This window comes from Bufo bufo, chromosome 1 (assembly GCF_905171765.1).
Source record: "Bufo bufo chromosome 1, aBufBuf1.1, whole genome shotgun sequence".
Taxonomy (NCBI): domain Eukaryota; kingdom Metazoa; phylum Chordata; class Amphibia; order Anura; family Bufonidae; genus Bufo; species Bufo bufo.
The window spans coordinates 433,960,638-433,976,646 of NC_053389.1; the positions used below are offsets into that span (position 1 = coordinate 433,960,638).

General features: G+C 45.3%; 1 long non-coding RNA gene across 1 annotated transcript; it reads right to left on the reverse strand.

The window, feature by feature from the left end:
* Nucleotides 1–249: 249 nt before the first annotated feature.
* On the reverse strand, nt 250–14,718 carry LOC120978517. The gene is made up of 3 exons (XR_005774107.1): nt 14,590–14,718; nt 8,518–8,522; nt 250–262 (listed from the first exon to the last, which is right to left on the reverse strand). It is a non-coding gene; the product is annotated as an uncharacterized LOC120978517 (long non-coding RNA).
* Nucleotides 14,719–16,009: the final 1,291 nt, after the last annotated feature.

A 16,009-nucleotide genomic window follows, 5' to 3' on the forward strand; every position in this document is an offset into this window, starting at 1 on the left:
GGCATAGCATCCCACTCTTCTTGAAGGGTGGCCCTCAGGTCATTGAGGTTCAGGGGTTCAGAGTTACAAGCCTCTACACAGCGAGTCAGCTGATCCCATAGGTTTTCAATGGGATTAAAGTCTGGAGAAAGTGCTGGCCACTCCATTTGAGGTACCCCAGTGTCCAACAGCTGGCTCCTAATGATGCAACCTTGATGATCTGGTGCATTGTCATCCATTAAGATGAAATTAGGCCTGCGTTGTTCATGCAGAGGCACAATGACTGGATTAATGATGTTATTCAAGTAGTATGGGCTTGTCACTGTACCATTCACAAAATGTCGGGCAGTTCTGTATTGACTAAACACCTGACCACACTTACACCACCACCACCACCAAAGGCTCATCTGGTAACAGTGGCTGATGCATAGCTCTCTCCTTGACGTCTCCAACATCGCCATCATTTCTGGATCGACTGTTATCAGTGAACAGCACTGAGGCCCACTGGTCCCTCATACAGCATAGATGCTCCCTGGTCCAGGCAAAACGATGACACCTGTGGTCAGGTAGCTTTGCAGATCGTCTAGCACGTTGATGTAAATGGTTTCAAGTGGTCTGACATGACACTTTGGCACTTCTCACCTCCCTTAAATGTGCCTGGAGTTGTGTGGCATTCATCATCCGGTTCTGCAAGGCATTGTTCACAATAAAGCGGTCATCACGGTGGGATGTGGCCAAAGGATGTCCACTTCTATGCCTTTCTGTGACTCTTCCAGTCTCTCTGTATCTCTGTTGCAGATCAGTGGCCACTTCTGCCTGAGAACATCCTGATTGAAGCCTCACAATGACGAGGTACTGTTGATGAATTGTTAGGTGTCATCTTGATCTCATTATGTCAAAATGTGAACAGAGTGATGAGTAGGACTGTTTAAATACGAATTCTAATTGAACCAAGAAGTTTATTGGGCGATTCATGGATCAAACACCTGTTGTGAATTTTACCATTAAGCTCCTTGTTAGAGACGAAGGCACGCCGAAACATTGTCGGGGTAGCGTCATCCTGGTCGGTACAGCACACCTCTTTCTTAGGCTACTTTCACACGAGCGTTCGGGTGTCCGCTCGTGCGCTCCGTTTGAAGGGGCTCACGAGCGGCCCCGAACGCATCCGTCTGGCCCTAATGCAATCTCAGTGGAGGCGGATCCACTGAGAATGCATCCGCCTGCCAGCGCTCAGCCTCCGCTCCGCTCAGTGAGCGGACACCTGAACGCTGCTTGCAGCGTTCGGGTGTCCGCCTGGCCGTGCAGAGGCGAGCGGATCCGTCCAGACTTATAATGGAAGTCAATGGGGACGGATCCGCTTGAAGATGACACAATATGGCTCAATCTTCAAGCGGATCCGTTCCCCATTGACTTTCAATGTAAAGTCTGAACGGATCCGCTCAGGCTACTTTCTGACTTAGAAAATTCTCCTTCACTTTTTAACGGCATAATATTTATTCATTTCATATTTTAATCATGTTTTAATAAAAATTATACTTTTATATACGGTACTATGAGCTCTGTTCTTTGTTTTTTGCTTGTTTTACTCGGGAGCTGGTACCGAGTTATTTGCATAGGTGACCTTTGGTTCTATTGGGTGGACACAGTTTCCATTCTCACCATTTGGCCATCTCTGGTCTCCTTTTTTTCTAACTTGTTAGAGAACAGTAAGTTGTGCAAAAAGTTCTGAAACATTAAACAGTTGGACATGTCCATTCAAAGGTTTAGAGAAGGTCACATTAAGTTCACCTGTAAAGGTTAGAGTGCATTTTAGGTTCATCCTGAAATTACAACCATAAGCCAAATATCCCTGTGAGTAGTGTATATAGCTATGGGTAAATGCATGGTTAATGATGTTATCAAAGTCTGTTAAAAATACACTGTACCATACATTTGCTATGCTTTTTAATATTAGAAACATTACAAAAATTGTCCCTTATAGGAGGAAGACATGGTGTTATAGTAAAAAAATAAAAAAAAAGCAGTCTAAAAAATTATGTTTTTTTTAATAGATCCTGGCAGCATACATGCAATACAGACACAGGAAAGACTTGTGGGCAGAATAGTGATAAGGCAAAAATGAGGGAGGCAGCCTGGGGACTTAAGGAGAACTGGAGAACAGAAAGGATAGACAGACTGGGTTAACGTAAACATGAACTGAACTGAACAATTCACAATTCCCAGCTCTGTATTTGCCGCACGTGCAACTGTCGCCATAGCTACCAGTGCCCCTACCACCACCACCAAGGCTACAAGTGCCACTACTACTACTACCACCAGCAGCACAAATATGCATCGGTTCCGCTGCCTTTGCCTGAACCTCCTCCTCATGGCTTTCCAAACGCTGATTGTTCTCACGCAACATATAAACAGGCAGGAAATCTTAAGTATCTTTCATATCACACAAGGTGTGATGGTCAGCCATCTTTATCTGCCTTTTCTCTCCACTCTATTCATTAAAATTAGCTGCTGCAGTGTCAAAATTCCTTCCCATATTGCTGCAGTCTTGCCTACAAGTCCCAGAGTACTGCTGTCTGAAGGGGGAGAGCGTAAATGAGGGTAGGCGTTTCCTCCATAATGTTGTTTCCACCCACTGATCCTCCTACTGGCAGTCTGTATCCTCCTACAGGCAGTCTTGGTCATGTGACTCCTGTTTTCAGACTTTCAAACATCAAAACACTTATTTGATTAAATTAATTATGTTTAATTTCCTAATATAAAGGGGGTTATAGAATCTGCCATAGATCTATGCATTTAATAGTTGCTTCACTTTTCTGCTAAGACTTGATCTGGTCCTGTGACCATGTGATATCAAAAGGTCCTTGCAGATTAGTGATTCTATGCATTCTATGCTCGTGTAGAGGAAAAGGAGGAGGGGGCTGTAGTGGGAGGAATCAAGTGCTGATGGATGGAGAAACAGCAGATGATCTTTCTTCAGTCTCTGCTTGTAGTTTCCATCTGCACAGGAAAGACAGAAACCGGCTTCCTGGGTAACACATAAGTATAAGGACAGAATGGTTAGTCCTATCTAAGACCTTATCTTATGCAGTAACTGAAAATGAAGATGTGAATGTCTGTATAAACTAAGCATCTAAAAATGTAATTTTATTAGTAAAGGAGCTTTAATACCTATTTGAAATAGAAGTTAAAAAAACATGGGAGTGATTCTTTAAATGATCTTTGTGCAGTCAGTGCAAGACATGGACAGCCCTAGCAGCTGACTACTGTAAGACACATAGTACACCAACCGCCCCTATGCTTTCCCTACTGATAAAGCCTGACTTTCTATTTAGTAATTCAATCTACCTAACGAAATATATCTTCTTCCCAATCACTGCACTATTTCTCTAAGACCCTAAGATGGCGGACTTGAGTTTCCAACTGGAGTTTGTCAGAGACGTGGCAGATATACTGCTGTCTGTGCTTCACAGTTAGCACAGATCCTGATAGACCAGATTATATCATCCCTCCTGGCCATTAGGCTGCCTGTAAAGCATTGTGGGCAAGCCTTCTGGCCAGGCCCCTGCTCAGGGTCATGTGATCCTCAGTCTTTATCCTCATTGCCTTGTTTCCCTCCTTAGTGCACTGAATTGTAATTCTTAAATGATGAGTGGATTAATTTGGAAAAATAATTTATATAATATTTATCATAAATCCGATTAGGTTAGAATTAAAGATAACTGAACCAGTTCATAACGAACCAGGTACATTATTGACTTTGCAATTTTGTCCGGCATTCAAACCCGAAGCTTTTCAGATTCATTTTGGACGAATCCATTAAAACAGCGAACAGCACCATTTTACTGAACATTTTACAGCAGGAGAAAGCACTAGATAGGAGGAAGAAGAAGGATGCTAACATGGTCCTAAGAGAAATTGGGAAGGGCTTGCCATGATTGGCTCCCAGGCTGACAGCCTGAATGTCACGGCGGACATGCACAGTTAGATAAAACACCAACCAGGCTCTGGACGAGAGATGGGGGAAGGGTCACCTCCTAATTTATCCCTGACCTCTTTCCCTACAATGCTCAGCCCACAGACCAAATCTTGATGGTAGATTTGCTGTGTCCACCAGCCTATGCTAACAGAACCCTGAACTCCCTGAGATGGTGAAGTGGGGAGAAAGGAGCTGCCAGCTCGCACAGAACCTGGATGGGTAAGATGACATAAACAACCAAACAAGAAAATACACTTATCTGCTGAGAGCATGAACAAACAGCCAACCTTCCTTCCAAGACCACAATGAAGAGTATAATCCGCTCAGAGCACCTTGGCTGGAGACTATTTAAACTAATGACTCCACCCAGTGCACCTGATGAGGGGCGGATCCAGCACAGCATCAAAACAAATACTAGACTCGTGCTGCAATCCTGGCTGACCTCCGCACATCGTCAGAGTGGGGCATGACAGTACCCCCCCTTCTACAGGTGACCTCCGGACACCCTGGACCAACCTTATCCGGATGGGACCTATGAAAGGCCCTCACCAGACGGCTGGCGTTGACATCTGACGCCGGAACCCACATCCTCTCCTCAGGACCGTATCCCCTCCAGTGAACCAGGTACTGGAGGGAACCCCGCAGAACTCTTGAGTCGAGAATCCTGGAGATCTCAAACTCCAAGTTTCCCTCGACCAGAACAGGAGGAGGAGGCAATGGCGATGGTACCACCGGTTTAACATATTTTTTTAGTAAAGACTTGTGGAAGACATCGTGGATCCTCCAAGTCTGCGGCAGATCAAGTCGAAATGCCACAGGATTGATCACAGCAGAAATCTTATATGGACCATCCGTCTCCTGTCAGCCATTCGTTTATACCTCTCACCCATCCTCTCCAAATTCCCTTGAATCCCCCGCCAGATAGAGGATAAGGCAGAAGAGAATCTCTCCTCCTCTGGCATCCCGGAGGAACCAGACCCAGAAAAGGTACCAAACTGAGGATGGAAACCGTATGCGCCAAAAAATGGCGACTTACCTGTGGACTCCTGCCTACGGTTATTCAATGCAAATTCTGCTAAGGGCAAGAATGAGGACCAGTCCTCCTGATTCTCAGCCACAAAGCACCTCAAGTAGGTCTCCAGGTTTTGATTAGTACGCTCCGTCTGACCATTCGACTGTGGATGAAAAGCCGACGAGAAAGAAAGTTGAATGCCAAGTCGAGAGCAGAACGCCCTCCAAAACCTGGAGACAAACTGCGTGCCCCTATCAGAGACAATATCCGAAGGAATACCGTGCAATTTAACAATATTATCCAGAAAAATCTGCGCAAGAGTCTTAGCGTTAGGCAGACTTGTTAGTGGTATAAAGTGAGCCATTTTACTGAAACGATCGACTACCACCAAGATCACTGTTCTCCCGGAGGAACTCGGTAGGTCCGTAATAAAGTCCATGGACAAATGTGTCCAAGGACGAGATGGAATAGACAATGGAAGAAGTGAACCAGGCGGTCGAGTATGAGCAACCTTAGACCGAGCGCAGGTTTCACAAGCTGCCACGTAATTCTCAATACTCTTACGCAAACCTGGCCACCAGGACCTCCGGGACACCAGATCACAGGTGGACTTACCACCAGGATGTCCAGCGAGAACAGTATCGTGATGTTCCTTGAACACCTTGTATCGTAGGCCCTCAGGAACAAACAACCTCCCTGGGGGACACGAACCAGGAGCCCCCTCCTGAGCTCCCAACACCTCCATCTCCAATTCAGGGTACAGAGCGGAGACCACCACTCCATCCGCCAAAATCGGCGCTGGATCTTCTGAATCACCTCCCCCAGGGAAGCTGCGAGACAAGGCATCTGCCTTGACGTTCTTGACCCCTGGGCGAAAGGTAACCACGAAATTGAACCTGGTAAAAAACAATGACCATCTGGCCTGTCTAGGGTTCAGACGCTTGGCAGATTGCAGGTAAGCCAAATTCTTATGGTCTGTATACACAGTAACGGGGTGAGAAGCCCCCTCTAACCAGTGACGCCATTCTTCAAAGGCCAACTTGATCGCCAACAACTCCCTATCTCCAACATCATAATTCCTCTCAGCGACCGAGAGCTTCCTGGAGAAGAAGGCACACGGGACCCACTTGCCAGGAGAAGGACCCTGCGAAAGCACCGCCCCAACCCCCACCTCTGATGCATCAACCTCGACCACGAATGGCTGAGATACATCCGGCTGCACCAGAATGGGAGCAGACGCAAAACGCTCCTTAATAGCCGAAAAGGCCTGCAATGCCTCATTCGACCAGACAGAGACATCAGCGCCCTTCTTGGTCATATCAGTAAGAGGTTTGACTAGCGTGGAATAATTCAAAATAAATTTTCTATAATAATTTGTAAACCCCAAAAATCGCATCAAAGCTTTCTGATTCTCCGGTCGGTCCCACTCCAGAACCGCCCGGACCTTTTCAGGGTCCATACGAAAACCAGAATCAGAAAGCATGTATCCCAAAAATGGAAGCTCTTGCACCGCAAACAAACATTTCTCCAATTTGTCGTATAACTTATTCTCCCGCAGGATCGTCAAAACCTGTCTCACATGATCCTGATGGGTCTTCAGATCAGGAGAATAAATTAAAATGTCATCAAGGTAGACTACTACGAACCTCCCCACCAAATGATGAAAAATATCATTGACGAATCGCTGAAATACCGCTGGCGCATTCATCAACCCAAAAGGCATTACCAGGTTCTCAAAATGACCCTCGTGCGTATTGAAGGCCGTTTTCCACTCATCCCCCTCCTTGATCCTGATCAGATTGTATGCTCCTCTCAAATCCAACTTGGAGAACACCTTGGCTCCAACAATCTGATCAAAAAGATCAGAGATCAAAGGAAGGGGATATGGATCCCGGACTGTAATACGATTCAGCTCCCGGAAATCCAAACACGGTCTCAGTGATCCATCTTTCTTCTTCACGAAGAACAAACCTACAGCCACTGGAGACTTAGATGGTCTAATATGACCCTTTGCCAAACTCTCAGCGACATACTTTCGCATGACCTCTCTCTCGGGTTGAGAGAGGTTGTAGAGCCGAGACTTAGGCAACTTGGCGCCAGGAATGAGATTCACAGGACAATCATAGTCACGATGAGGGGGCAATTCCTGAGCCCCACCCTCCACAAACACGTCCGAAAAATCTGAGAGATACTGAGGCAAGGCCGTAACGGACACTTCAGAAATAGATGTGACAAGACAATTATCCGAACAAAACTTGCTCCAACCAATGATTTGTCTCGCCTGCCAGTCTATAGTTGGGTTATGTTTAGACAACCATGGCAACCCCAAAACTATTGGAGCTGGCAAATCCTTCATGACAAAACAGGAAATAATCTCAGTATGTGAATCACCCACCCTTAAATGAATATCATGAACAACGTGAGTAAGGCTCCCTTGAGAAAGAGGGGAAGAATCAATGGCAAAAACACGAATCTCGTTCTCTAACGTGCAAATACTTAGTCCCAAACCCTGAAGAAACAGAAAGTCAATTAAATTTACCCCAGCACCACAATCAAGAAAAACATCAACAAACACATTTTGAGACTCTAGCGCCACCATAGCTGAAAGGAGAAAACGGGAACTGCAGGGAACTTGCACACCAGTCTGCTCCACCACACCATTCATACCACCAAGTGTGAGGGAGGTTTTTTTTTCTTTTTCTTTTTTCTTTATCACTCTCCCCTGTGGTTCAACATACGGACAAGAAAAAACAAAATGACCCCTCTTTCCACAAAAGAAACATAAATTGTGCGCTTTACGAAAGTCTCTACTATCCGAATGGAAAGATATCTGACCTAACTGCATGGGTTCCTCTCCTAGGCCAGAATAAGAAGCAATATCTCCCTGGGCAGCTGGTGGAACAAAACTACACGCGGGAGGAATCCCATGCACGGAGGGACCCTTACCCCTCTCTCTGATACGTCTATCCAAACGTATCGCCAAAGACATTGCATTTTCCAAAGTATCAGGGTATTCATGAAAAGCCAGAGCATCCTTCAACCTTTCAGATAACCCCTGACAAAACTGGCTACGTAACGCGGGGTCGTTCCACCCTGACTCAGTAGCCCACCTCCTAAACTCTGTGCAGTAAACCTCAGCAGTATGTTTACCCTGTAGTAAGTTACGTAAATTTGACTCTGCCATTGAAACTCGATCTGGGTCATCGTAAATCAATCCCAGGGCTTTAAAAAATTCCTCCACCGACCGGAGAGCCAGAGAATCGGGCGGCAGGGAAAAAGCCCAGGATTGCGCGTCCCCTTTCAGCAAAGACATGACGATACCCACCCTCTGATCCTCATTACCTGATGAAAATGGGCACAAACGAAAGTACAGCTTACATGATTCCTTGAAACTGAAAAAATCATCAGTACCCCCTGCAAATTTCTCCGGAAGAGCGACTTTAGGCTCCCCAACAATTTGACCTGTACCCGAAGCCAACACCCTCTGACACTGTGTGACCGTACTACGTAGATCCGCAACCTCCAGGGACAAACCCTGCATGCGGTCAACCAGTGCTTCAATTGACGCCATCCCATAAACACTGAGAAATGGCGGTCACAGTATGGCGGATTATAATGTCACGGCGGACATGCACAGTTAGATAAAACACCAACCAGGCTCTGGACGAGAGACGGGGGAAGGGTCACCTCCTAATTTATCCCTGACCTCTTTCCCTACAATGCTCAGCCCACAGACCAAATCTTGATGGTAGATTTGCTGTGTCCACCAGCCTATGCTAACAGAACCCTGAACTCCCTGAGATGGTGAAGTGGGGAGAAAGGAGCTGCCAGCTCGCACAGAACCTGGATGGGTAAGATGACATAAACAACCAAACAAGAAAATACACTTATCTGCTGAGAGCAGGAACAAACAGCCAACCTTCCTACCAAGACCACAATGAAGAGTATAATCCGCTCAGAGCACCTTGGCTGGAGACTATTTAAACTAATGACTCCACCCAGTGCACCTGATGAGGGGCGGATCCAGCACAGCATCAAAACAAATACTAGACTCGTGCTGCAATCCTGGCTGACCTCCGCACATCGTCAGAGTGGGGCATGACACTGAATGAGCCAATCAGTGCTGCAGCAGGCAAGGAGGTGCAGAACATCATTCTGTGTTGGGCTGTGGTTGGATGGGTCTTGTAGTGTCTGACAGAAAAACGATCCTAAGGACAGTTTACAGTCAATATTCACATTTGACAGCGTGCAGCATGCTACTCTGAGCTCCCCCCCCCCCCCCCCGCTCACAGCTGACTGACCGCATGATGGTGGTGATTCAGAGGCCCAGCTAAACGAAGTGAACTTTGTACCGGCCGGCGAGGTGTCCCTGCCGGCGTCTGGATCGGGACCGGCTGATGGGAGTATTGCGGAGTTGAGCCCGGATTGTGGTGAGATGTGGGAGGACGGTGCTGTCCCCTTGTCCGGTCTGGTGAACTGTTTTCAGGCCACCGGCTGGGGTGCTGCATGAACCGGGTGCACTGCAGGCAGTGAGAGGGCCCTGCTGGCGGCCGGTGCGGCGCATGACTCCCTACGGGAGTTTCAGCTTGTCTTGCAGGAGATACAGCAGTGTGTTATGAGTTACCGGTGCGCTGTGGCCTTCTTCCTTCAATGCTGGTTCCAGCTCCGGTCCCCGACATATTGCCTATACTCACCTTTAAAGTGCTGCTGAGCCACCGTTCCATCTATACGAGGCCTGGGTTTGACCTTAGAAGCTGCGGACCTGCTCTGCTGTGAGCCTTTGTTTCGGGTCTCATAGCGGAATCTCAAGCCATCACGCGGACCATTTGCAACCACCGCAAGGAATGCAGCCCTTGGAGATGTCGGTGAAAGGGATCTAAATCAACCCTCCGGGACTTCAAACCACGTCGCAGCCCCTGGATCCATCGATCGTTTGAACTATGGACGGGCAAGTTTGGTGAAAACCACCGGTTTCATTGTTTAACTGTCTTAATAACATCTAGCTAACTGAACGTTTGGCCAAAAGGCCAATAACCGTGGGGGAATAGTGGTATGGCTACTAACAATATTAACAAATAGCATAAATTGAACATTGCTTGAAGGTCTTACGTGTCTTACGTATCTCTCTGGGCCCCGGTAGAAGGCTTATTTATTTTATATCTGAAGGGCCAGTTTGAGAAAGGAACAAAAAAATAATAATAATCATTTTTGAACATGGCCCCTAAAGCTCAAAATAGGAAATCCCTGGGTACCTCTGCCCCTGAAGGCGCAGAAGGTAAAAGCCCTAAATCTAACATCGAGAGGTACTTAAGATCCTCCCCCACTAAAACAAGAGCCACAATGAAACCCCTCGCCCGCCCAGAGGAAAGAGAAGAGGCTAGAAATGCTGCAACGCCTCTCGAAAATCGTGAAAAGGAGATTATGGACAACCAGGCATATAAGCGTATGGAAACAATTGAGCAAAAATTGGGGGACATTCTGGAGGCCTTAAAAATAACCAACCAAACCTTAGGCACATTGACAACCACTGTGTCCTCAATACAATCTGATATTTCCCTCATTCAGGACGATATGGACAAAATACGCTCCAGAGTTAAAGAAACAGAATTATCTCTAATCACTACTAAAAATGAAGTCTCCTTAATGGGGAAAAAAAGTCAAATGATCGATTTAGAACACAAGGCCCTTAAGGAGAAACTAACAGACTTGGAGGACAGGGCACGTAGAGGAAATATCCGACTGATAGGTTTCCCTAAAGGATTGGAAGGGGACGACCCAGGGGGGTTCATTCAAAAATGGTTGACGGACTCTTTGGGCCGAGAATCTTTTTCATCATTATTTATGGTCGAACGGGCACACAGGGTCCCTAACAAAAAAACGCCCGTCAGAAGTCCCCTACGTAGCCTTCTCTCTAAAATTCTTTGTACCAGTGATCGAGATAAAATATTGAAGCGAAAGAGAGAACTAGGCGACTTGATCCATAATGGGAGCAAAATCTCGATCTACCCAGATTTTTCTTTCTCTACTCAACTTAAGAGGAAGCAATTTGGGGAGATTAAGAAACGTCTCATTAATGCCAATATTAAATACTCAATGCTGTTCCCGGCTAAATTGAGAATAGTATATCAGGAATCTGTTATCTTTTTCCCTAGTACTGAGGAAGCCTCCGCCTGACTGGATGCCAAGGGACTATGAGAATCTTAGTCGGGGGGTCTCTCTATTTCTTGGTTTCTTTTCACTGCTGCGGGACCCGATGCAAAACTTGGGAAGGGAGCGGAAGAGCCTGACAATCCCCAGATATTTTGTAAATGTCACATATACTGACATGGAATGTCCGCGGATTGGCGGACAAAATTAAACGGAGGGTGGTATACGATACCATCTCCAGACATTTACCTGCTATCGTGGGGCTGATTAAGACACATTTCACCGTGGAAAAATTGAATTATATGCGAAAACCTTGGACGCAGTACGAGTACCACTCCCACTACTCGGCCTATTCGCGAGGAGTCAGTGTCTACATACATAGGAATGTGGAGTACGAGCCATATGATCAATGGATTGATAAGGAGGTAAGATTTGTATTTCTATACGGCCGGTGGATGGGACTGGTATGCGTACTTGCGTTCGTATATATCCCTCCCCCTTTTTCCTCGGAAGTGCTGAGGAAACTTGCAGAATATGTATGTAAGCGGGATCCGTGCCTGATATTAGTGTCAGGAGATTTTAATTCTGTCATGGATAACAAGGATAGGGTATCTGAGCATAGTGGAAGGGGGAGCATCAACGTTCAGCCCACGACCCTTAGCAGGATCTGCCAGGAGATGGGCCTTATAGACGTGTGGCATTCTCTGTATGGGAAAAAAATGGCCTTCTCCTGTTTTAGCAGATCTTGTAAGGCCATGTCTAGGATAGATTTATTTCTAGCAAGTCCAGAATTTTTGGCCCTGATTCAAAAAATGAAATACGAACCACATGGTATATCCGACCATATTCCAATGTAACTTTCGAGGGCTGACTCTTTACCCTTAGCACGGAGAAAATCTTTTAGGTTAAACCCACATTAGATCCATGTGGTCGGTGACAAAGAAAGGATTGGGAAAGACATTTTGGAATTCTGGGCATTAAATTATGGATCCACACACATACATTACGTGTGGGATTCCCTGAAGGCCATGATAAGAGGGGCATACAGTATGAGGATTAGGAGAAAAAGGGCGGAATATGCTAACACTGAAAAGGAATTGGTAGAGAGAGTTGGGGCCCTTGAGGCGGACTTGGCCAAACAAAATGAGGAAAATACCCGACTATTACTAATGGAGGCAAAGAGGAAATATCAGACTTTTCTTTACGAAAAGGCGCAGCACAGACGGATTTTGCTGGACTGCAAGATTTTTTTGAGAAAGGCAAAACAGGTAGAATGTTGGCATCCGTAATCACTAATCAAAATACCCAAACTCCAATAAAGCAAATTAAATTGCCCACTGGTGTATTAACACCTCAACGACTGTTTTAAAATTAAAACTGCTTTTATAGAACATTTCACTAAGGTGTATCGGTCGGATCTTGGGGTGGATGACGGAGCCCAGGCTCTTTTTTTTTAAAGTGTGGCACTCCCTTTGCTTTTCCAAACAAGATAGTTCCAAACTAAATTTGCCAATTACTCTTGTCGAGGTGGAGAAAGCCGTCGATAGCATAAAAGGTAACACGGCCCTGGGCAGGGATGGCTTACCCTTTGAATTCTATAGAGTATATCGCAAAAAGGTACTGCCCCTCCTTCTTCAGATGTATAACGAATCTTGGAGGAGTGGCTCACTCCCCCCCTCCTTGAGGGAGGCCTCCATTTCTTTAATTTTGAAGAGACAAAGATAAGACTGAGGTGGGGGCGTATCGCCCAATTTCATTACTTAACACCAACTACAAGATACTAGCGAAAGTGCTAGCAAACAGGTTAAGGGGGGTTGTTCACTGCCTGATCCATCCCGATCAGACGGGCTTTATCCAAAAACGAGATATACAATCGAATATCCGTAGGGCTTTTCTTAATGTATATGTTGGGGAAGGAGAGGACCGCTCCATCCTGTCTCTGGATGCCGAGAAGGCCTTTGACAGGGTGGAGTGGCCCTTCCTGTGGAGAACTTTGGATAGAATGAATCTGGGAGAACACTTTATTAAATGGATATAATTGCTTTACTCTGATTCCATGGCCAGGGTTAAGATAATTGGGATTGATTCGGAACAGCTCCCCCTACAGCGAGGTACACGACAGGGATGTCCCCTCTCACCTTTGATATTTGCCCTGGCTCTGGAACCCCTCGCTTGCAAAATACGTCAATCTAATCAGATCGTAGGCTTCGGAGGGAGAGGTGAGGAAGACAAGATCAGTTTGTATGCGGATGATATTCTTGTATTCCAGAGGCAGGGATGGAAAGCTGTTACACCGGTCATGAATATCCTGAAAGAATATGGGGCATTATCGGGGTATAAAGTAAACTGGGATAAATCCGAACTTCTCCCCCTTGTCCGAGCACCTCCTGACAGCCCCTTAGGTATTAAGTTACTTGGACCAACTGACTCCATTCGATATCTGGGTATTATAATAAGTGCGGATCTGTCTCAATATAATCTTTTAAATATAACCCCTATGATTGATAAGATCAGGGAGAAGATCCGGACTTGGCAGAAGCTGCCCCTTTCACAGGAGGAAAGGATTGCATTGGTCATGATGGTGATCCTCCCTATTGCACTTTATCCTCTGACAGCATGTCCGATATGGATTGATGATTTCTTTTTTGGGTTGTTGGATAAACTGTTGAATGAGTTAATCTGGGGGAGGGGAAGGGTCAGGATCAAGCAAAAATACCTCTACCTTTTGGAGAGAAGGGGTGGTCTGTCCCTTCCATTCCTCCAGGGATACTATATTGCAGCACAGATAAAGTGGTGTTTGGGGGGGAAAGATCACCAGGCCGCTTTGCTACTAGGCATCCTTTCAAGGGACTTTCAGGGGCCATATGGGAACATTTTTTCCATTCTGGAGACCGGTCACCCGGGCAAGAGGAAGGGGCAGTGTCTAATTAGCGATACATTAAATAGGATCTGGAATAAGATAAAAAAAATATTGGGCGTAACATACCCTACTCACTTCACTCCACTTTGGCACAATTATAATTTGAAAGAATTTAAGTCAAATGTAGATTATAATTACTGGAATTCACGCGGAATTAACCGCTTAACTCACATAATATCACACGGTAATATTATTTCTTTAGATGAATTAATAAAAGGTACACCGGTAACCCTTCTAGATAGATATAGGTATGCACAAATTAGTCATGCATATATGAGCACTCAGGATAAAAATCTATTGACTATTAGGGCAAGCCCTTTTTTGGATTATTGCTTTGGATTTAAGGACACCCAACTTACACTCTCTCAAATATATTATAGATTTCGGGACTGTCTGGGGGAAATAACTACATTTAAAAGTGAGGGAGGCTGGGAAGCTGAACTGGGTGATGGGAGTACCTTGGAATGGGATACAGTATATCAAAATATAAAAAAAGTATTGATCTCTCAGAAATACAAATTGATTCAGTTCAGGATTGTACATCGCCTATACTACTCCCCAGCCTTCCTCGCCAAAATATATAAAGAAAGGAAGGACCTGTGTTGGAAATGTTCATCAGAAAATGCGGATTTAGGTCACTTACTATGGAATTGTCCAGAAGTGAGTGGGTTTTGGACCAGTATTTATGAGGAATTATATAAAAGATTAAACTGAATCGAAGCTTTACGCAGGCAATACTTGGTCTCTTTTACCCCTCTGAGTTGACCCCTCACCAACTACGAGTTAGTATGGAAAGCTTCATGGTCGCAAAGGCCTTGATCGTTAAATACTGGGGTACAAAGAATAGCCCTAGCTTCCACAAATAGAGGGCCCGGGTAGACACTATTGAGGCCTATAGAAGAATAGCAAGGAAATCGGAGTGATGATACATTGTGACTGCAGGCTCTCTCCTTCGCTCCAGGCTCCCAAGATCCCTTATAGTGGAAATTCTTGGAAACAGGAATTAAGGCAGGAATAAAAAAAAACAGGCGGACCCCGCAGCAGTGAACCAAAAAAAAAAAAAAAGGGAGGGTTGAATTAAATAGGATCAAATGTATTAATTTGTGTAAAATGTTGCTGTAGACTTGAATTGTTTGATATGGAAATCTATATATTTGGTTCAGAAAATAATAAAGGATTTAAAAAAAAAAAAAAAAGGACAGTTTACAGTCACAATCAAGCTTCTATTCTACTGTTAGGTAGTGTCAAACAAATTGATCTGGACTAAGTGGAATTTGATCCGAATTTCAGGGAAAATAATTTAGCCATGAAGCCGAATTTCCTCGTGCTTTGTGGTAGCAAATTGATTTTCCTTGGATGGTGGTAAAAAAAAAAAAAAATCTTACCTCATCCATTTGAGGCCAAAGAGCCACCTCCATCTTAAATGAAGATCTTGCACAAAATCCTGTGTGTGTGTGTGGTGACGTATGGCGTTACCATGTCGGCCGACGTGATGACGTCATCACTGGCTGCGCGAGATTTCATGTTAGATCTTCAATCAAGATGGCGGCTGGATCTTTGCCATCAAATGGATGAGGGTAAGATAAGGATTTTATTCCGTTTTTGTTTTATTTTACACTGCTTTACTGCTCAGATGCCGCGATGAGCTAGATATGCGGCATCTGAGCGGTACAATGATGTCATTGCACCCACTCATTGCATCCACTTCTTACAAAGAAATGTGCTTTGTGATGATGTAATTCTTCATGAAGCAAATTGTTTTGTAAAATTCGGTGAAGCAGCCGAATCGAACTTTTAGATACTTCGCTCATCACTAGTCAGGGACACTGAAGGGAAAGGGTAGCAAGAAGAATTGTGTAGAAAACGGAAAGCTGTCAGCCAGGGAGTGACAAGGGAGGAGATGATGCTTGGTGTGCTTGGCAGTACGTCTAGCTGCAATTACTGCCTTATAACACAGCAACAGCTGCTGCAGAAC